Raw genomic sequence first — 22,837 nt, forward strand, 5'->3', positions numbered from 1 at the left:
CATAGCAGCACTTAGTGAACAAATCAACATCACAGCAAAGCCCGCAACCCCATAATGCAGTTCTTGCCTCAATTCATTTCCCCATAATCATGTATTGTAGAAACCCATTAGGATAAACATGTAAATTATGTGGAGAACATTTACAAATATAACCTTGAAAAGGTTATGGAAAGGGTTTAAACAGTTATTATAGCGAAATACCTTTTATTGTTAATTATTTGCAATAGATTTTCTTTGCAGACTAATTGTGTCAATTGAGATGCAAACTCATTGGAAGTTCCTGTATAAGTTTGCAATGCGAATCATGTGCACTGACTGTTCATTGCTATCCTTCCTAACTGACTTTAATTTGAGGTAGGCACTCTCTTGGATGTATTGAAGGTGTCACATAACACAACAGCATTTACTAAAGCCCAGTTGTTACAATAACCTACTTATTTGGTTTTATTTTAGTTTCAATGCATAATTAATAAGACATTAAGGATAGGTGCAACAAAGTGCCATTAAGCGAATAGGCAAGCAGGGTGCATCCATGTCTGGTTTGGTATAAATCCACTTCAGAAGCTAAGTGGTCATTTGAGGGATATCTGCTTACTATAAAGCTGGCTACTTGCAAGTATGTGTGTGCATCTCCCATTTCGATAAAATATAGGTTAACCTTGGAAGTGGCTACTGTGTCAAATGTTGGGTTGGTTCATAGAAATAGGAAAATGACAGTTCAGTGATAGTTCCTGAACGCTATATAGCCGATTTGCATATAATTATTCTTTCTCTTTCTACTCCTCAGTGGCATCTCATTGACAAGGTAACACATGTATGAAACAATCGACTTGAGGTGGCAAGAAAAGCATGGTTTTAGGTCCAGTGCTCTGGAAAGCACTTCCAGTCACACTGAAGGGCTAAGTCAAATAGAAAAGGGAGAATCTCCTTATAGACAGTATTTCAAAATGTATGTTCTTATTCTGTCCCAATTGCATTAAATTATAAAAAATATTTCTTCTGGAAAATGCATAGTTTTCGTAAACATAATTCGTAGTAAGTGAACTATGCCTGATAGCTGCACGAGACTCTACGGAGGGTTTTTCCCTTACAGTTTCTAGGGTAAGGCAGTAATATTGCTCAAGCAGCACATGACCATTTGCGCTCTTTCCGTTAGATATTTTCTGCTCATGTCAATTTCCCGAGAGTGAAAATTAAGCAGAAAGCATAAGTTGGAGAAGATGAAAAAAACACACAAAACCCATTGATGGTGTTTACGCTGAACTTGCATGATAAAAGTTTGCCTGAGCACATTCTATACAAACAATTGCCTAGCTCTTTCCATGGTAGAGTCTATGCGAAACATTCGGGGTTTCAGTACAATGTGCATGCAAATAACCAGGTCAGGGGGCCAAATTACATACCGATTTTCACGGATCTTTATTTAGATTGTGAGATATTTTCTAATTTGAAAAGTGATTTAGTAGGTGAGGTAAAACACAAGAATAAAAGTATGATCACCTGGGTAGATATTTTTGTTTAAACTGTTGATCATGATGTCAAATGATTTTGCGAGGCTAGTAGCAAAGCAAACGTAACAAGCATTGGCAAAGCCAATAGGTCTCACCTAAACAAGAGCTATTGGCTATGGCAATGTGGTTTTGCCATGTTTTCACCAGTGTCACAGCTGTTCAGTGTGGCTGAAAGTTAGGGACGCGGAGTGTCCTACAGTGGAGTGGGAGGAGTAGATTCTTGTGGACTGGATTTTTTGGAGTAAAGTTAGGGAAGCAGAGTGTCCTACAGTGGAGTGGGGGGGAGTAGAGTGTTGTGGACTAGATTTTGTGGAGTAGAGTTTTGTAGTGTTGAGTAGAGGGGAGTACAGTTCAGTGGTTCTAGAGAGTGTTATAGAGTGGAGTGGCATACCGTGGAGTGGAATAGGGTAGAGGGGGTTGGGGAGGATTGAGGCAGATGGGTGGATTGGACTGGAGTAGATTGGGGTGGATTTGATTGGGGTAGACTAGGTTGGATTGAGTGAAGTGGAGCGGGGTGGACTGAAATGGTGTGAAGTGGATTGGATTGGGGTGGATATACATTGATTTGGAGTGGGGTGGATTAGATTGGGGTGGGGTGGATTGGATTGGATTAGAGAAGGGTGATTTGGAGTGGGGTTAGTTAGAGTGGAGTGGAGAGGGTGGATTGGACTGGAATGGAGTGGGGTGGATTGGACAGGAGTAGGGTGGAATGGGTTGGGGTGGATTAAACCAGAGTGGAGTGGATTGGAGTGTGGTAGGCAGGATGGATTGAACTTAGTGGAGTGGACTGAACTGCGATGGATAGGATTTGGGTAGAGTGGGATGGATTAGAGTGGGGTGGACTGGATGGGGTAGAGTAGATTGAAGTGGGGTGGAATGAAATAGGGTGGGGTGGATAGGATTGGAGTGGGTGGGTGGGGTAGATTATAGTGGGATAGAGAGGAGTGGGGTTGATCTGAGTGAGTTGGATTGGTTTGGAGTGGAGTGGACTGGAGTGCAGTGTGGTGGGGTGGAGTGGAATGATGTGAGGCGAGGTGGGATTGAGTGGGGTGGAATTGAGTGGGGTATTATGAGATGGATTGGATTTGTGTGGGGGTGAGGAGGACTGGAGAGGATACGATTGTATTGCAGTGGGTGGATAGGATTTGATTGAGGTGAATTGGATTGGATGGATTGGCGTGATGTGGATTGATTGGGGTGGGGTTGGGTGGGCTGGGGGGATTGTAGTGGGGTAAATTGGATTTGGATGGGTTGGGGTGGATCAGTGTGGGTGGAATGGAGTGGATTGGGGCAGATTGTTTTGGATTGGAGTGGTGCAGATTGGAATGGGGCAGATTATTTTGGATTAGCATGGGGCTGATTGGAGTGGGACCGATTGTTTTGGATTGGAGTAGGGCAGATTGTTTTGGATTGGAGTGGAGCAGATTGCTTTCTATTGAGTGGATGAAACCTTTTACATTCCCAGGGATGGGCTCCTTAAGGCCTCTCCAGGAATGTGTGATTTCTGAACTCAGACTACATGGATTATTGGGGTGATCAGTGTTACAGCTGAGGGTGCACACCCAGCATTTTAGTATTTACAGGGGATTGTGCATCATCAGCTCTTGAGTTGCAAGACCAGCACGCCACTTTCACACAGGTTCTGGGGATCTGTGTTCAGTTAGTACGTACTCATACATCTAAAAAACAGTTTGCTGACTGCAAATGTGCAAGAGTAGATGTGCGAATCAAACCCTTAATGTTGGAGGAGTGGACATAATATATAATAAGGAAGTATTCTTGGCTCTGCATTGGTAGAATAAAAAAGTTAAGGATTTAATGTAATTGCTGAATGGAAGCGGTCTATTGTGCACTAGTCACTGTACTACAGATACGTTGAATAGTTTTCAAAATAAGATTTCATTGGAATGCAGACTCATAAATCACATCAATTTGATCAAGGAAAGGCCTTTGAATATTCCTCATGTATTGGTTGTTTCAACTTGACAAACACTTATGACTGAACGGTCTTGTGCATAAGTGAGCACCAAATGTAAGATATAAAATGAAAGAAATGGGCTTCAAATAATTTGTAAAAGACGCAATCTATGCAGCATATTATATGTTCGATCATGGCTATTGTCACATTATTTATTAGTCACTCTCCACCTCCTCAATTAAAAACATTTTCTACATTTTCTCGAGCCAGAAAATGTTTACATCCCATGCAGACAGATCAAAAAAGTAAGTATAAGCAATTTCCATGATAACTGCAATCCAGTCACATTAACACCAAAAGACAACCCACACTTTTGGTCTATGAAAGTACTTCACTACAAAATCACGCACACTCTCGACCTACCATTTACGCCCACAATAGAAAATAAGTAACTAAAATTGTTCACAAAAGAGCTCAGCAATCTGCCAAGAACAGACAAGAACAATGAACCTCAGTTCACTAGTGATGCAGTCACGTTATGGTGTTGAATTTATGCTTTAATTGTGCCAACAAAGTAGATGAACAGTCAAAGCAAACTGCGATTGTTTTCAGAGGGCACGCAGAATCTAAGAAAAATATTCCCCTAAATGATTTATTATCCAAAGTAGGAAATGTTGGTAGGCCATAAAGGATAAGCATGAACTATGCTAATGCTTTCTTCTTCGGCCTGTCCCTTCTGCAGTCTGTCTGCGACCTATGACGCTATAAACCTTGACATATTGCTCACATGCTCAAGAGGGGAAGCAACTAAAGTTACTGCCGTTGAACGAACCCAATATGTCCTTCAAAACTACATCTAACCATTCGCAAACGGTTTGTTTAAATACCACAAATAGGATTGCTTCCGTATCTTCCCTTTGCCCACCTTGGCGTAGTCTGTCTGTTTATACAGTGCCTGTGTGTGCCAAACGCACAGGGAAAAGAACAGAACTATTTGCAGATGTATCGAAAGGAAACCCACATACCAATTCGTCTATAAAGAGACTTAGGGGTATAATCACAAGAAAGTGTTATGACTACCGCAAGAGTAGCATAACGCAACTTCCAATATCGCAGCCCATCGCACGAAAATGTGGAATTCACAAGATGGTACCATGCGATAGTCCGCCAACACCGCGGACAATGTCCGCGATACAACCAACATGATGGAGGTAAAACCACAAACCACAACACCAAAAAACACGCGATGGGCCGAAACTCAATGAGGAAATCAGCGATAAGCAGCACCAGGCCTGCAACACACACCTGGCAGGGCCGAAAAAATCACCATGAAAGTAGAAAAAACACCCACACCCAAACTGACCTACACCCAAGCACCATGGAGGCAGCCGGAGCAGGCGCAGAAGACGAGCGCAACCCCAAAAGCACCCCGGACGACCAGCCCGGGACATCGGGGACAGGGAAGGGCAAGGACAAGAAGACGAGGAAGATGAACTTCAGTCCGCAGGCGAACAGGATCATAGTCACGGAGGTGATGTGTTGGACTTGGCCCTTTTTGCAGGGTCATCCCTGAACTTTTTGCCTTCCTCCTATATTTTCTCTGACCTGCTTTTGTTGGTTTTATGACTCTGGGCACTTTACCACTGCTGATCAGTGCTAAAGTGCATATGCTGTCTTGTGTAAATTCATGTATTGATTAGTGACTCCATGATTGGGTTATTTGATTTACTTGTCAGACCCTAGTACAGTGCACCATGTGTGCCCAGGGCTTGTAAATCAAATGCTGCTGGTGGGCTTGCAGCACTGGTTGTGCCACCCACAAAAGCAGCTTGTGAAATGTGTCTCAGGCCTGCCACTGCAGAGCCTGTGTGCAGTCTCTGACTGCCATGTTGACTGACCAAGTGCACCCACTTGCCAGTCCCTAAACCTTCCCTTTTCTTCATATCAGACACCCCTATGGTAGGCCCAAGAGCAGGGTGCATTGTAAGTATAAGGTAGGACATGCCCTGGTGTGTGTGGCATGTCCTAATCGTGAATCACAGCCATTTTCGTTTTTCACTATTGCAAGGCTACCTGTTCCCCATAGGCCAGAATGGACAGTTTTATTATTACATCTTATAATCCTAACTGACTCAGGGAACATGGTAGAAGTTCGAGTTTAGTATGCCTGAACTCAGAATGATAAAATACATATTTTAGTGAAGTTGGTTTTAACATTCTGTGTTTGAAAATACCACTTTTAGAAAGAAGGTTGCCGTCGCATCATCGGAGAAGTGTGTAGCAGGGCCTGTCACGGCTCCAAAGTACAGAGTTCGCCGCACGGCTGCTTGGGCGTGCACACATCGTCGCATCAAGGGCGACATCTTGCCACATTGCAAGCGGGCCGCAGTACGAGAATCTACGCATCACCTCCTCTCCAGTAAGGATCAAGACACATGCCCTACTCTGCGCAAGCATTGAGGCGCGACGCATCATCTCCCCCGAAGCAAGGAACCAACGCATCTCCAACGCTGCGAGCCTTTTGTTTATTTTGCGTTACACATCCAGGTACTTTAGTGAGAACTTTGTCGGATTTACCATCAACTTGAACTAAGTTAATTCTACCATCTTTAAGTCAATTTGGAGTACAGTATTGTGGATTTTTGTCATGTGTGGTCTTGTGTTAAGTCTATATAAAGAATACTTATTTTTATAAAGCCTGTGTGGTGTCCATCTGTAGTGTTTTCACTGTATTACTGTATGTGTTCACAAATGCTTAACACACTGCCTCTGAGATAAGCCTGTCTGCTCGTGCCAAGCTACCAAGGGGGTGAGCAGGGGTTATCCAGTAGTTTTATCCCCTTTCCCTGACTTGGAAGCAAGGGTCCCTATTTGGTCAAAGGTACCTACCTACCTCTGCCAATTAGAGACCCCCAGTTCTAACATGATGGAACACCATCAACAACTCTTCGTCACCTCCAACGTGTCATTGGGCACCAAAACTGGAATATGGCGGGACATCGTCGACAAGGTGAATGCCGTCGGAGAGCACAAGCGGACAATGGACGAGGTCAAGAGGTGATGGAATGACATCAAGCGGAAGACCAAGGAGAAACTCTCTGCCAACCAGAAGGCAGCAACGCAGACTGGAGGTGGAGGCCCAGCGCCACAGCTCGTGCTGGATGACATGGAGGAGTTGGTGTCGACAGTCATCAGTGTGGATACTGTGGCCGGAGTCGGGGGACCGGACACTGCTCAACAGGACACAACACAACAGCAACAGGGTGAGTGACCACCAGGTACTGGGGGGATGGGTGGAGATGGGCACGATGGCACACATGCACAATCAAGCAGGGCACAGTACACACCCACAATGACCCTGGCTCCTCGCATAGACACACAGACTGTCACAATGTATAATGCCATGCTGTCGGAATGTCAACCTGTAGCATGCGGTTATGTACATGTGGACTCATTGTAATACACCATCTCCCCTTCACATCGCAAGGGCATCGTCAACACCTCCTGCAGAGCAGTTCCAGCCACTCTTCACTGATGACGAGGAGGACAACACCAGCATCGATGCACAAACCCTCCTAGACATCATTGACCTCATCCGCGACTCACCTCCAGGATCAGGGCAGCCCAGCTACATCGAGGAGACCCCACCCACCACCCAAACCACCGAGCAGGAGGCACCCACAGCCCCGGCACCCTCCAACAAATGGCCTTCCAACACTGTGTGCTGGTTGGCCAGAGGGATGCGGCTGAGCAGGTGCAGGTGCAGGTGGGGTTCGAAATCATGGCTGCCAAACTGGACGCCATCCTTGGGTGTCTATGTCTGCCACGTGGTCTCCAACGAGCCCTGACTGACATTGCTGGAGTCATGACGCGGAGAGTAGAAAAGTTGTCCGCTCAGAGTGGCTCCAGTGATACCAGCCATGAGCTGGCACACATGCGGAGGCTCATGGAGGACATGATGCCTATGGAGGTGGAAAGATGGCAGCCACCGCTGCATATCATTGAAATGTAGCTGGGATCTATCATGCCCTGCAGACCTCCATCATGGCATTGTCGCCACAAGGCGTGGCGCTGATGAATGCTGCTGCCCCCACATCATCCACCTCCCCGCCCCCTGGTGTGTCAGTGCCTCACAGTGCGGCAGACTTATCCACTCAGGCCCCTGATGTGTCAGTGGCACACAGTGCCACAGCCGTTACTGCAACACCCACAGGGAGGGCAGGGCACACTTCCGGGGATGAGGACATGGATGGGTTTGTGATCAGGAGGCACTAGCATTCATATCTGCCACCTGGCCTGTTTCTGCTTGGTGCCACACATGGCCTCATGACCTTCCACTGACCCCCGATACACTCCGATGCACTTACCTTGGACAGAGACATGGACTGCCATATCCTGTTTGATGACCAATGACACGGCGACCAGACTGCGGACTGTACCCTTCCTCTTCCGCAGTACTTGTCATCTCCGGATGGACTCTGGCTGGCCCTCCATGGGCCCATATTGTGTAGTTTGCTCGGCATTGCCCTGTACCGCTCCAGCTACATAACTGCACTGGATGTGCAAATAAACATCCAGTGACGCACTGCTGTGTCATGTCTTTCATCATTAATGTATGAATGTGTGAATGAATGTAGGGACAGTGATTTCCCTTGCGTCAATGATGCTCATCCTGTGGGATGCCAGTCAGAGGTTGCCACATTGCATATTGTGTACCGGGTCCCGTACGGCAGGCCAGACCACTCCGATGACGCACCGAGGGGGGGCCATCATTGCTACCCATCACAGGCATACTCGCTGGTGGTGTGCAGGTCACTGTTTTAGTCGTCAGCATGTCACAGCCAATCCCTGAGAGCAGGTTTGCACACACGCCACACCCATCCGGCACAGGCGTCACTGGCCATGTGACTCCGCCAACATAAGGGGCCGACGACATCACATTCCCCTTTTCCGGTGGTGACTGGATGACGGCCACTCCACGCTTCTCATTTATAAAGGGCCCATGACTTGTTGCGCACAGGGTTGGTGGTATCCGAGGCCAGGCGCACGGCACGGGTCTACCACCACATGGCGCAGACTGAGGTTGCACAGGGTTAGTGGCATCCGAGGCCTTGCGGACGGCACAGGCACCCCGCCACATGACGGTGACTTTGGGTGCACTGAGTCAGTGGCACTTTGAGGTTCTGAGCGGGTGTGCAGCCTGCGATGGTGACGGGTGCACTGGTATGTCCTCTGCCATGGAGTAATCAAGACCCAGCACCAAACGTGAGGCCTGTTGGCTTGCGGAGCATGGCTGCATGGTGTAGATGGTGCCATGTCCGTGGGCCCCGGGCTTGTGGCTTGCAGCGGCACGTGGTGGGACCTCCCGTCTACCCGCCGGTGGCGGAAGGTGAGCAGTGAGGCCTGGGTGTGCATGGGCGGGCATGCTCCGTTGAGTGGCGGTTGGGATGCCTCTGCCTGGGTGTGCATGGACGGGCACGCGATGTTGTCTTGTGCAGGTGTGTGTACTGTGCCAGTCATGTATCTGGACTCTGATTCAGCTGACGGCTCTGACTCAGATGTGTAACCTGGTGAACTGCGATACATACAGGCACGTGGTTGGAGACCAGGGCCGGACTGACTACCGGGCGTTTTGGAATGCTGCTGAGCTGGGGGCTGATTTCGTTGATGGGGACCTGCGTGTACTGAACGAAATTCGTTTTGCTTTAGTTATTTCGAAGTACACGCAGGTCTCCATGAACGAAATCAGCCCCCACCCCAGTGAAATCAGCCCCCTGCTCGGAAGAATTCAAAAACGCCCGGTAGTCAGTCCGGCCCTGTTGGAGACACACTGGTGGCAGCAGGTGAGCAGTGTGGCCTGGGTGCGCAGGGACAGCACTCTCTCTCTCTCTCTCTCTCCCCCTCTATTCTTCTCTCTCTATCTCTCTCTCTCTCCCTCTCTTATTCTCTCTCTCTCTCTTCTCTCTTTCCCCCTCTCTTCTTCTCTCTCTCTCTCTCTCTCTTCTTCTCTCTCTTTCTCTCTTTCTCTCCCCCTCTCTTCTTCTCTCTCTCTCTCTCTTCTCTCTCGCCCTCTCTCTTCTTCTCTCCCTCTCTCTTCTTCTCTCTTCCCTCTCTTCTTCTCTCTCTCTCCCTCTCTTCTTCTCTCTCCCCCGCTCTTCTTCTATCTCTCTTCTTCTCTCTCTCTCCCTCTCTTCTTCTCTCTCTCTCTTTCTCTCTCTTCTTCTCTCTCTCCCCCGCTCTTCTTCTCTCGCTCTCTCTCTCTTCTTCTGTCTCTCCCTCTCTCTTCTTCTCTCTCTCTCCCCTCTCTTCTTCTCTCTCTCCCTTTCTTCTTCTCTCTCTCTCTCTCACTCTCCCCCTCTCTTTGCTCTCTCTCTCTCTCACCCTCTCTTCTTCTTTCTCTCTCTCTCTCTCCCCCTCTCTTCTTCTCTCTCTCTTCCTCTCTTCCACTATCTCCCCTTCGCTCTCTCTCTGTCCTTTGATGTGCACAGGACACACCTTCTCATCATGTTTTTTGTCTTGCAGGCTAGGACCTACGGATTGTCCCGAGGAGAGCGGCCATGTGTCTTTATTTCATTTCAGTGTTCATTTTAATAAAGTTTCATTTGTTGCTTCGTGAATGTGTGCTGCTCATTTCTGTGTCGACACATGCATGTCACCAGTTGTGATTGTGCGACGTAAGGCGGATTATTTTGTGCATGTTTATATGTAGCTGATGTGGCATGTCTTTGGTCGGGGGGTGCCAGGGACGGTACGCCAGGGAGGGTACTGGGGGTGGTGTCGTGGGTGTTGTGGCCCTCTTGGGTGGCCGGGCTGCATGATGGGTGGCTCCATGGCATCTGTTGCCCTTCCGATGTGGCCCTGGGCTGTGCTCCCTTTTGCTGTGCAGGCTGCCGTCCGACTTTACACCAGGTCAGAGCAGGTGTAGATTTCCTGGTGCTAACGCGCCTTATCGCCTGTTTTGTGTTTCTTTCGCAGTTCTGTCTGGTTGTGAATGTTGAGGTGTGATGTTGTCACGGCTTTTGGCACGGGAACCCCCACCCTGCATCTCATTAGCGATAGTTGCGGGGGCCTCTGTGGCGATGTTTTTGGTGGCTGTTATCGCGGGTAAACTGGTGCTGTGGGCTGTTAACACCAGCTTGTGAATGGGGCGATAGATTTATCGCAACTTTGGCTGCAATAAAGTGCCATTGACTCGGCGATAGTTCCTAGTGAATATGCCCCTTAGAGTGGAGGGTAAGACCACTACTTTCTGGTGGTGCTCTGTGCTGAGGAGTGTAGGCAAACACAGGTACACTGTGGGCCTGGACTCCAGGCCATAGCTGGTCAACAGCCAGTTATGTTTGTGGGAAATTCATGTAATTTGGTTCCAGATATATGTTCAAAATTTTTGTAAATGTATGCAAAATTATGCTTAGTTCGCAAAATGAAAATCTTTCAGTTAGCACTATTTTTCAGCAGGAAATTCAGTTTTGCTTCCATTCTGGGTGCGAGAAAATATATTGCCCTGAAAAAACGGCAAAAGCGCAGGACTGTGAACAGTTACTCATGTTCTGGTCGTTCCCGTTGTTTTCCACGCTCATGTGCTAACATTTTGCTGTGAATGTAGCACAATTACGCAATGTGCTGAGTCATTTCAGGAATCTCGCATAACGAGTAAGATGTGATATTCCCAAAATTACACGAATTCCATTTGCATAATTGAAATTTCGCCTGGACCTGCAGCTGGCAGCGCCTCATTTAGCGACGGTGCGCAACAATGAGCTCCTTTTTAGGTCTCGCCTGACCCAGCGCATGCGCTGGTCTGGTGAGACTTATTGAGAGGGCTCCAAAAAGTGCTACCAGGCCAGCCTAGAGCTACAGTGCATGTACGCGGGCACGCGCGCCACGCTTTACCACGATTACTTTCACTTTCGCGGCCGCACGGCCGCTTGGCATAGCCAATAGGTTTCGCTTTTGGGACTTTATAAGTATTTAGTTATGCAACTGTTGCATGGCTAAATACTTATAAGGTCCCAAAGGCGAGACCTATTGGCTATGCCAATGCTTGTTCTGTGTCTGACGTGGCCTTCCATCAGCGCTCAAGGATGTAATATAGCTCATGGTGTACTGTGCTTGTTCATTTGTGGTCGCAGTCCAGGCTAAGGCATGGAAGTTTCAGGCTACGACAAATTTGAGGTTGGAACAGTCAACAAGGAACATCTTCCTATGTGGGTGTCTGAGAGAAAGTTGCTAAGGGAGAACCAGACATACTTCAGAGGGGTCTAGTCGCCATCAATATATAGAATTCCATAAAAAATCCTGAGACGAGAGGGTTATGCACGAGTCAAGTAGTCATGGCCTGAAGAAGGGCAAATGAAACAGAGGAATATGCAGCGAAGGAGAGGCAGGCTGTGGCTACTTAGGGAAGAAACCTGAAACGTGTAGGCGGGCAGACCTTTGGAGGTCAGGCTTTTTAATAATAAACAGACATTCGACCCACATGCCTTGCTTCTGAGTTCATGCTTAAGGCAGAAGGGTAGTGCTAATCACCCCTCTAAAATTGCCCTTTTGTTCTTTGCCTGCCATGTTTCCGTTTCTGTAATTTAAGCTGACCACTCGATAAAATTCAAGTTCAAAAGAATTTCAAGTCTAAACGTCTGGACACCAACATTATTAGAGATGGGAATCAGGCGAGGATGAAAGTGCTCGGCTAGTTGTGATTGTGTAAAGGTGATGGGTATATTAAAAACATGACGAAAACTATTTCTGACAGAGAGGGAACTGACTGTACTGTGCACCAGATGAAACGCAGTACAATGAAACTGAGAACAGAGTGCAGACTGTGAGGCAGAGCCTAACAACGTGATATAAAGTTTCATTTCTGAAAAAAAGTGGCACTGAAGTAATGCAGATCCTAGTAAAATCAAGCTAAATGTGTGAGAAAAGAAAAAGAAAGGTAGCTGCTCTGTTTGACACCGTCTTAGGACCTGCATGTGCTCTGACAAGCAGAGCAAAAATCTCACGCAGCTGCATGTTTAGAATAAAGATAGAGAAGGCCAGTTTGAAAAGGTCAGTATCGGAAACTCCTTGTGGGTGGCACATATATGCGACTAGAAAGGTATACAAACTTTGTGGGAGCACAAACGGAGAAACACACATTGTCCCAAAATGTGCACAAGCGCTCTTGCCCCCCTAAACAATACAGCATCATAATTACCCACTGCCTTGAGCTCCCTCTTCCTACCGGCAGCAGACCAGAGGGAGCCCAGAAGACACGAGAAGGCGCTTCTTGCACCTTTTCACCATGATCCACTTGGGATGCCCAAACCCGAGTTATAAGGGTGTCACAATTTAATTTCATGTCTTAGGGAGTCCAAACGGCACTCCCATGAGTTTGGCCAGGTCAACTTTTATTTGTAGGTGCACATATATCAGAGCAGTGTCTCTGCATTATGAAGACGTTAGCAAAAAGCAGAAAACATTTGAGACTTAGGAGCAAATCCAGGTTGTAAGGTCTCTTACCGAACGGCAAGGGGAATGTAACAGATTAAAGTTGAAAAACAACAGGGTTGTATACAGAAGAAACAGGTGTGGGTGGATTGTGGCCTCCAAAGTGGGCACAATGGAATGACAATAAGAAGAGAAACAGTAAGATCCAGGCCTCAATGACAGCTACTAATGAAAAGTAGTGAGTGTCCATACATGGCCTGAGGAGCTGTAAAGAGCCCCTTGCTTGTCAGACAGTACATAATGGGTAGCCACGGCGGGGTATAGAAAAGGAGGTGAGTGAGGCAAAAATGATTGCCCTGCTGTATCGGGCAGGCACTGTGGTTTTGTGCCACTGGGAGGACCCGAGGGAGGAATATAGAGAGAACCGAGTAGAGTGTGTTAACATAAAGAGGGCAAGAGTCAGAGCTGTGAGTCTCCTTAGGAAAAGGCAAGTCGTAGAAATGAAAAGTGCAGGTGGATACAGTGGTGGAAATAATGAGGGTTATGAGAGAGGCAAGCATTAAAAATATGACTCGTTATAAAGTTGTGTTTAGACATTTGTTCTGGACCTAGAGGGAAACTTAATTTGCATTTTTTGATAACTATGGGGTTGTATCTCTTTCACGCTTTCAAAAGTTCATTGATTTTACCTTCTCACTTTACGGTCATGCTAAATGGTGAGTTGAGTGCCATCAATATTCAAGTAATAGCCGAAACTGGAGGAGTAGAGCTATTCTGCCAATGGAGATGGAGAAGTTGAGGCAGACTCCACACTTAAGATCAGAGGTGGAAGAAGTAAGAGGCTTGAAAGTTGTGGCGAAAGAATGAGCTGAAGGATAAGAAAGCCCATCCTGAGAACCCCGCTGCAACAGAACAGAGGAATAGATGGAGTCAAATGCCACAGAAGGATCAATGAATAAAAACTGAGGGCCGCGTGGAGGCCTGTCTCGGTGTAATGGCCTGAGTGGAATCCAGCATGTTCACTGCCTAGAATGAAGCATGGTTCAAGAAGTGAGCAGAGGTGCTTGGAAACAGGGAAACATAGACCTCAAGAACTTTAGCTGCTGCAGGAAGAAGATAGTTTGGGTGGTGGTTCCCCGGGATTGCCACATCAGCACCAGATATTTTTAGGAGGAGGAGCAACTTTGACAAATTTGAATTAGTGTGAAAGAGTACAATACAATATAGAGAGATTAATGAGTTATCTGGTTAATTCTGTAGATGCAGGGTAAAGATGTTTTCCTACTCAGTGGACATAGGCCAGCTAGTAAACCCAATTTGACTTTAGACACAGCATCTTCCAAAAATGCTCATCATAAGAGGAGAAAACAATAGTAAAAATTACAGACTTAGTCTGCAGGATGCAAGTGCCCTTATGCTCTTTAATAGTGTCTTGCACAATAACAGTTGTATAATGGAACCTGGTACTAATAGTATCACTGACTTGCTCAAAAGGAGCAATGATTACAAAGAGAAGCAGAGGGGCCAGCATTAGACTATATTTTTTAAAACATATTTTTGTTTTGTTTTGCACAGAGAAGATTTCTCCTGGAACAGAATTCTCCAAAAGTCTGTGAGAAAAGGGACAGAAAGAGGACAGGATGGCAAAATATTGGGCGACAAGAGACTAGAATTGAATAAGAGGATACACATGTTCAACAGAACTAGGACTCTTGAACACTCTTCACCTTGTGGGCAGAAGTAAAATTTGACATTTCCACAAAAGACTAAAAACTTACATTTTATGAGCAATAAGATGTATAGTCTGAGACTAGGAAAAACTGCTTGACATATTGACCGCTTACAAAATGTGAAAGGCATGCACGGAAAAAACAAATCCCTCCTAAACGCAACTGAAGCAAAAAGTGAAATGTTTCACTAGCGCTCATCAAGTGCAAAGACAAATGATGCACGTCTGGAGCAGCGGCTGACGAGAGTCAGCCGAACAAGAGTGTTCGCTTATATATAACAGTGGGTATTATGTTCAACCCATGAACATAAAACATTTTTCAGAGTAGCTTTATTCACTTTTCACATTCTTAACCACGATGATTGCACTATTCCAATCCATATTTTTATTTATTTATTGATTCATATTTAGAGGAACCCTTTTCCCTATATCCCTTACAGTACTATGACATTCCAGTATGTCGAGGTAAAACGTGTTTTTATATTGAAGTCACTTCTAGGAAATGGTTACTCCTCATGGGTCTGTTTTTTATTTTTCGTTTTCTGATGCTCTTCTTAAGGTGAACACAAAATAAGTAAAGCAATTGACAGGATATGTCATTTTATTTTCCTCATACTAGTGTTTAATCAATCGCAGCTATTGGTACCCTGTATCCACTTTGCAGGTACTCGTACAAGATGTGTGCCACATAATATACACTGCTTCAAGGTTTCCTTTTCAGTGGCATCCCATTTCACTTTTGCCCTAAGTGCTGCTTCGATTCTAAGCACATGTCGAACACAATAAGAGTTGCTGTAAAATTGAAGGGACCAAGAGATAACTATGTTGTAGCTAAATTGCACAATGTGAAACCAGGAAACCTTGCATCTATCCCGACTTCCACTCGACTGCATGTGTGATCTTAGGCATCTACTTCTTTCACAGTGCCTTGTCTTTCATCATCACATGAGAGCACCTGTGAATACACCAGTTCAGGGTGTTTGCTGCACAGAAACAAACTACTGTAATGTTATTCCAACTCTAGTTATACCCTATGCATAGATAGTGAGCAAAAGATAACTGACTTTCCTCTTGCTTGACTAATAATGTCATTGTTAAGGGAGTTGTAAAAAAGTTTGAATGTTTCTAATTTTATGATTAGAATCACTTCTAACAATTGTCACTCAATGCAATGGAAATATTTAATATAGTAAACTGAAATTGATTTCAATGGCTACGTTATCAAGACTCACTGTTTTGAATTTTGAAGTGTCATAATCATATATGCACGGGACTCTCTGAGCCAAGCATCAGCAGACCCCTAACACCCCCTTCCCCTTGAATGTCAGTGCTGCTCAGGGCGACCCTACAGGAAACAGGAACCAAACTAATGCAAAAGAAATTAGGGGCTTTAGGGGCGTTAAAATGATCGCCGCTTTAACGGCAGAAAACTGCTGTTAAAGCGGCAATAATGGGCTTGATAATATGCCGCAGATAATTCCCATAGAAGCCCATGTTGACACCAGAACATGGGCTTCTATGTGAATTCTCAAGGGCATATTATCTAGCCCATTATCGCCGTTTTAGCGGCAGTTTTCTACCGCTAAAGCGGCGATAATTTTAATGCCGTTTCTTGATAATATGCCCCCATTTTTGTAGGATGCACACTTTAAAACCATTTGATTAGCACTGTTTGTTTGTAAAGAGCTGCAGGCAGAAAAAATGGCCTGCCTGGACCCCAACGAGAAAAGTGAACACGCCTGCCACCCAGCAAGCCTTCCGGTAAAACATCCAATGCTTGGTATGGCCAGTGCAAGCCTGATTACATGCAGCCATGCACAAACAATACCACTGTACTTGAAACACTAATAAAGTATTTCACACATTAGGAGTTTAACTAATCTCTTTAACCTTGAACCAGTCTAAAGACATTTTCAGTTCTTGTCCCTTCTATATAATAAAAAATTTATGATGACTATTTATATTGTATTGATATTGTGTAACCAAAGTAGGCGGTATCAGTGTGCTGTACATTATAACAACTTAATATTTCTGTCATTGTTATAGCAACAAATTGTTTCTTGATAATTCAATGGTCGAGAAAAGGTGTGCGTGTACAGGAAGGAAGGAAATTGGGATTGGGACACTAGTTTGATTCAGGAGTCAGAAATACTTTGATCAGATGAGAAGATTCAAATGTCTCCGGTATGGCATTCCAGAGTGAGGGATCTAGACCAGTGATTGCTTTAGCCGAAGTTTTTACTTTTAAAGCCCTGGGTGCTTTTAGAATTAGGCAGCATTTACTTCATGTTTTGTTTGAACCCCTCCATGTTTCTTGTATTGTATATGTATATGACATTTATAAAGCGCAACAAACACCCTACGGGTACCCTGGCGCTGTGGTAGAAGACCCAACCCAACAGAACGTGAAGTGGGGAGAAACCGATTGGACAGCACTTAAACAGGAGATCATTTTCTAGGGAACAGCCATGTTTTAATCTGTTTCCTAAACAAAGACAAGATGTTGCATTGTCTAATTTCTAGTGGTAGCTACATTATTTTCACTTGGAGCCTATGCTTTAAATGTGTACCATAGTATTTTTAAGGTTAGTCTCAACTTTATTGTGAGCTGATTGTTGCTTTTTATACTTTGTGGAGCTATAGGTGTGTTGGAAAGGTGCACTAGAAATCTGTCCCATTGAGAGATTACTATTGTTTTCCCTACTTCACAGTAGCAGTATTGCTGGTTTTATTTTATTTTTATTGGCTGTAGTTGAAATAGTGGCTTTCGCAATCTCGTTTACACCCAAAGCCTGTCATCTGTGCTGGAGAAATGAGTGTCAAATGTAACACAACCGTTTTTCGGTTATTGAACCTTGTTCTGTGACTTATGTTTTTTCCTGAGAAAGCAATAATAAAAGTGACACAGACTACACATTGTGGCATGGGTCTGAGATTTTGAGTGATGATTCTCTAGATAGACAGATGTGCCTTCATTCTAGTGACAAATTCTTCGATAAGGAACGGAGGGATATATTCATAAGTGTGAAGTTTTATAAATAATATCTCTTTGCCATGGAGTATTTTTCCTGTTACATTTGTTTGGTATCATTTTAATGAGGGTGTGTGAACAAAATGTAAAGAGAAGGATAAAACCGACATGATGTATTTTGGTTTATTAAGATGTTACTTCTTAGCCGCCTTGAGGGTTACGCTAGAAAGACAACGGAGAGTCCTTTGGTAGAATGCCACCATGTGTATGTATCTGGCCTTCCTGCATGGCATTTCCTATGGTCTGGCATCTGACAGTCCCATTAATCCATCTAGAGGATGCACCATTAAGAGTCGAGCTTAGCTGATATGGTTGTGACCTTGAAGCTCTGAATAACCCAGCTCTGTCACATTGCATTTTATTGAGGGCTTTGGGATTGATTGATGCAGTTTTATAAACCATGAGAACACTAAACAAGAACGCCATGGGCATTAAAATGACACCACCTTAGTAGAAGGTCACTTGTAGTTTCCGAGTAATTCCTAAGGAGTACCCCAAATGCCTTTGCCAAATATACTATACAAAAGAGTTTTCTAAAAAGATAGTGGTTCTCTCCACCTGTTGACAGGGTGCATGTACTGTGCAGTCGCTTTTAATTTGCACGAGTTTTATTTTTGCTAATATGTTGAACAAGATCTCTTAAATAACTCCAGCATTGCATACCTCTGTGTGCCTGGAGCTTCGAACGCCAGCCTTTATGTCCAAATAGCAGAGCAGCCATTAATGATTTAGCACTGCAGACGACCCAAGGCAACATAGGGCAAGCTAGCAAAACACATTGTGTCATGTGTTGGAGGGTTATTAATTACAAAGGGTTAAGAATGAAACCTTAGGTGGGGCCCCAGAAACTTAAGCCAGAGGGCTTCATATCTCTATTTTATTCTTGTGAAGACTTGACATATACCGTTTTCTTTTCAAAGGTAAAGAGTGTCATATTTCTTTCAAATAAACAGCGCCTTAGAAAACTTAAACTTGGGAAAGCGTCACACCCAATAAAGGCACAGCACTTTAAATCATGTTTAGCGTCCAGGTGTTTCTCCGCTTGCTTTAATTCGAGTCACTTTAGCAACAATTTCAAAGTTCGCCTTGTTTCAGAAACAGGATGCACTCAGATGCACAAGAAAATCAGGCATTTGTTTTCTCGAGAGATTAGATGCCCATTTCATGTTTTATATATATAATTGGGAGTCTTGTAATGTGCCACATCTTTATTTCTCGTTTCTTTACAAGATTGGGTGAACATTACCACAGTATAGCTAGGGTATGGTCCAGACTAATATTGATTAACCGTGTCTAAAATTGCTTGTTGTCAAATCCTAATCTAGTTCGAAGTCAGTTAAAGACAAGTCTCAATAGTTCAACAATCAGAATGTTCCTGACTGCATGCTGCTAGGTTTATGTCTCAAGAGTAAGCTGAGAGAATTATGTTATGAAGTATTTAGTTCTGATATTTGCATATGTTCTGTGGTATCATTCTATCATAGACTGTAAGGCGGAGGGAATTCCATAGGGGTCAGTTGCTGCTGACGCCTGGGGACGACTGATGCCAGGTTGTGATCTCAATAAAAGTTACATTCAAAGAATCCTGCTGTACCGCACTGCGTTGCTTTCTTCACAACATTTTGTCGATGAGGATGGGATGATTGATCAAGTGAAAGGTTGGGTAGAGGGTTGTTATATTTGCAAGGAGAGCGAAAAGAGGCTGAAGGTAGGGTGCAAAGATGAGGGAGGACACTTTTATAATCCAGGGAGGCCGTGGCATACCATCTGTCTTGATTTTATTGGGCCCATGATGGAGTTGCCTATTGAGTTAAGGATTGCTGTGGTTGTGCTGGACGTCCATTCCAAATGGATTATTGTGAAGTTCATGAAGGATGTGACGACAAAAACTACCATCACGATTATGGAGGAAATATTCAGGGAAGAAGGGGTTCCCGTGGTGTTGATCATTGACAATGATACACAATTTACTTCACAGATGATGGCAGACTTTTTGCTTAAAAATGGCATCAGACACATACGCACATCACTTTACAATCCAAAGGACAATGGTCTGGCGGAAAAAGTCAAACGTTTGGTCAAAGGCACTATTCAACTTGCTCTGACAAATCAGTGTAATGTGGAGAGAATGTTGGATGCCATGGTGTGGGCTTATGGTACCACCATGCATGGTGCCACACAGAAAATTCCATTTCAGGTAATGTGCAGGCACATGCCAGCGACGAAGTTGGTGCCTGCTTGGCTCAGAGATAGGGTTGACAATAGCGAAAGCAAGGAGGACCCATCAAGCGATACCAGAAAGCACAAAGCCAAGTTTAACGCAGGTGAATGGGTTAAGGTGAGATCTAGGTGAATTGAGAGAGGCATTTCAAAATGCAAAGGTCCATTTTGCGTTGTTGGGAAGTACATTGTCACATTGGAGAATGGTGAAAAGTGGAATTATAGGAACATTGCGCTATTTCAAAGGGGAGGAGAGTGTTCGAGACAGGGGGATGATGGAAGTTCAGCGGCCATGTTTATGAAAGATGTAGAGGCTAGTACCAAATGCAGGGGTCATGGTGGAAGAACTTCCACAGAGAGAATGTGGCTGGTACTGTTTTCAGAAGCAGTTCCAGATTATGCAGGACACCTTCTTGTCTTGAGGATTACGTTAGGTAATTATGGTAGTTCTTACCTTAACTTCAGTTTTCAGTTCTCTTGGGCTTCTTTTCTTTCTTACTTTAGGTATTTTTGCAGGGAACAGAGGGGGATATGTTATGAAGTGTTTAGATCTGATATTTGTATATGTTCTGTGGTATCATTCTATCATAGATTGTAAGGTGGAGGGAATTCCATAGGGGTCTCTTGCTGCTGACCCCTGGGGAGGACTGATGCCAGGTTGTGATCTCAATAAGAGTCTTTCTGGAACGAATTAATATAATAAATAGTCCATAATTCTGATAAGACTGGGCATGTTTGTACCCACATTACATATAGATGTACAAATGGCCTGTTTTATTAGTGTCAATTCATAATTTGCTTTCACAAAACATGAAGATACCTTCAGAAATGGATTTACTCAAATATCAAATTCTACCAGTTTGGTGTAATCTTATGTGTGAGCAAACCTTAACCTCTTGAGTGCCCCGCCCTTTCCACGCCCTGTGCCGGGCGTTTCATTAGCGGGCGGGGCTCATGACGAGATAGTCTCGTCATGGGCACAGCGCAACCGCGGCCCATGACGAGACCATCTCGTCATGGGCACTCAAGGGGTTAAAGGGACAGGAATGTGTGTTGAAGCACAAAGATGCCTTCAAAATCTGGGGGACACAAACATACCTACAAGTTTTTGGGAATTTACAAAGGGGCATATTATCAAGGTCCAGCGATAAATATCGCAAAGCGCGCTTAGCGCTTGCATATTTATCGCCGGCTATCTGTGGAATTTATCGCCCGGTTAGCGCGTTATCAACAACGCACATCGCCGAGGCGATAAAAATTCCAGAGATAGTGGGGATATCGCCGTTTTCCATGGTGGAAAACGGCGATATCCTAGATGATAGGGCCTGTGGTCTTAGCCACACAATCCACCCCCCATGTTAGATATGCCTTAGTCAGGAATTTAACAGACGTTAAATTCCTGCGTTAAGGCATACTTAACGTGATTTTAAATATCGCTAACCCTCCTTGTCAATATGACGAAGCAGGGTTAGAGATATTTTCCCGACTGAGTCTTGTCAGGCACGCCTCCTTTGCATCTCATTAGCGATGCGATGGGAGGCGTGCTGACAAGGGGAGCTATTGCCAGTAAACTGTCGCTAACGGCTGTTAGCGACAGCTTGCTGATAGGGCGATAAAAATATCGCCGCTTTAGCGGCAAAAAGTGCCGCTAAAGCGGCGATATTGCCCTTGATGATATGCCCCAAAGTTTCTAAGGATAATTCCCACCCTGAATAGGATCCAAGTTTCGCTCCTGCCAAATGCAGTAGTAAGTGTCTATCCTTGGAAGAAATAGGTCCATCTAGGGCAACTTTGGCATGAGACAGAGTTGTGTGCATGTCCCTCCCCTCTTCAATATATATCAGCAATTTAGCTAGGGAAGAGGAGGGGTGATGCTTTCTTCCAACATGAGAGAGCAAGCTTGTTCCAGCTGTGTTCTTTGGCAATGACATGATATTGTTCATTGTCATCCAGATGGGGCTGCTGCTTGGACTGGGCTATGCAGCCTTATGCCTAAATAAATAAATAATCAATTGGATGACATAAGCAACACAAAAATTATGCTTTCTGGGATGTGAAGAACGAATCGCAATTCGAATTTAAGAGGAATCAAGTTGGAAATAACCCCTAGGCCTAATTATTATTCAGGCACCCATCATAAATTCATCTGAAGCCCATTAGTTGCTGCCTAAAGGTGCAAAATGTTATAAACAGGTCTGGGACTAACAGCACAATGTTGCCTATTCAGTAGGCTTATGAGGCAAAGGTCCTTCCAAGTACTGGTGCATGAGGCAGCTGTATGAATGTTGGAATTTGACAAAATTGGAGGTCCGAATTGGAGGGTGGGTGCCCTCTGTTGAGGAGCTTTCAAACCATTCCAAGCTTTGCACCTCAGGTCACCTTGGCTCAATTTGATTTCATGTTGACATAGCAGAAGAGCACATCAGAGTTAGAGGGTGATTGGTAGGTGGGCTGCTAAGAAAACTGCATAACGCTCTTGATTAGGGTGCACCTCAGGCTCAGCTTTAAGCTGTGGAACATTCCCATTTTGTTGCTTGTTCTGCAAGTACAGAAAAAATGTTGATGCCAAAGAAAACCTTCTATATAAGCCATTTTTATAAACTGAAGAAAATAAATATTACATTTTTGCCTACAAATGACCTCATCACGTATTGTTTGAATAGCATATATGTTATTCAGGCTGGGTATGCTGCCATTCTTACACATTAGTAGTTCATGGCAGAGAATACACAGAAAAGTGTCAGGAACAGAATTTATCATCTGCGTATAAATAATATATTTATTGATTATTCACCCCCGGAGTGTTTCTTAATGATGGTGGGCAACCAGTTGTTGATGTATCTGAAAGTTTGATAGAGATGAAGGATTTTGTAATCGCAGCAGATTATTTTTAAAGAAGGCACTCCCAATAACAAAAAAATTGTCTGTTAGGGGCCAAATGTTTTAAATAAATATCAGCATGATTGTTCACACAATTATTTTATTTTGTTTTTATTCTT

General features: G+C 44.6%; 1 protein-coding gene across 6 annotated transcripts in view; it reads right to left on the minus strand.

The window, feature by feature from the left end:
* The window catches only part of COL11A1 (collagen type XI alpha 1 chain), a 407,114-nt gene that overhangs the window by 343,605 nt on the left and 40,672 nt on the right, over positions 1 to 22,837 (minus strand). The window lies entirely within an intron of this gene.

This window comes from Triturus cristatus, chromosome 4_2 (assembly GCF_964204655.1).
Source record: "Triturus cristatus chromosome 4_2, aTriCri1.1, whole genome shotgun sequence".
Taxonomy (NCBI): domain Eukaryota; kingdom Metazoa; phylum Chordata; class Amphibia; order Caudata; family Salamandridae; genus Triturus; species Triturus cristatus.